The sequence below is a fragment of the Sinocyclocheilus grahami genome, unplaced genomic scaffold (assembly GCF_001515645.1).
Source record: "Sinocyclocheilus grahami isolate Dianchi unplaced genomic scaffold, SAMN03320097.WGS_v1.1 scaffold155.1, whole genome shotgun sequence".
Lineage (NCBI taxonomy): Eukaryota > Metazoa > Chordata > Actinopteri > Cypriniformes > Cyprinidae > Sinocyclocheilus > Sinocyclocheilus grahami.
In genome coordinates this window covers 546,173-546,835 of record NW_015505334.1, presented here as the reverse complement: position 1 = coordinate 546,835, position 663 = coordinate 546,173, and positions in this window count along the sequence as shown.

The following is a 663-nucleotide window of genomic DNA, read 5'->3' as shown; positions in this document are numbered from 1 at the left end:
CCTACCTCACCAGACTATTTGCCTATTATTCTCAGTACTTTAGACCGTGATGGAAACGCAGACAGCAACAGGTCTGGGCGGGTAAAAAAAGTTCCTGGTACAATTGTTCCAGGTAATTCTAGCGAGCTAATGCTAACGGCGATAGTTAACGCGGTAACCTGGCTGCGTTTTCACGGAAACGTCGCCAACGATTGTTCAGAACAAGGAATCGGCGTGAGCTGTCACAACCCGCAATAAAGCTTTGGGTCGCGCAGAATTTGTAACGCTTTGCCACCTCACCTTCCCAGTAGTTGCTGTTTCCTCCCGCCATCTTTGTTGTTCGACGTCATCCGCGGTGGTGCTGGCAGAGGCGGAGACTAAAGCAAGAGCACTTCACCACGCGCTGCTCTGCTCTGCTCTGCTCTGCTCTGCTCTGTCATCACAGCGCCCTCACGTGGTCTGCAGGAGAAGCGCACTCTCCTTTAGCATTGCCATTTCTTCTGTGAGTTCGAAAATACAACCACATTAAGTTTAAAAATATTTATGAAACACATCTGACAAATGTTTACAGTAAGAGAAATGAATATCTCGCTGCATTCTTCAGCTTTTCGGGCTATTATTTAAATAAATAAAGGAGGAATGGCAGAGGATCCCCAAATCCAGGTGTGAAAAACTTGTTGCATC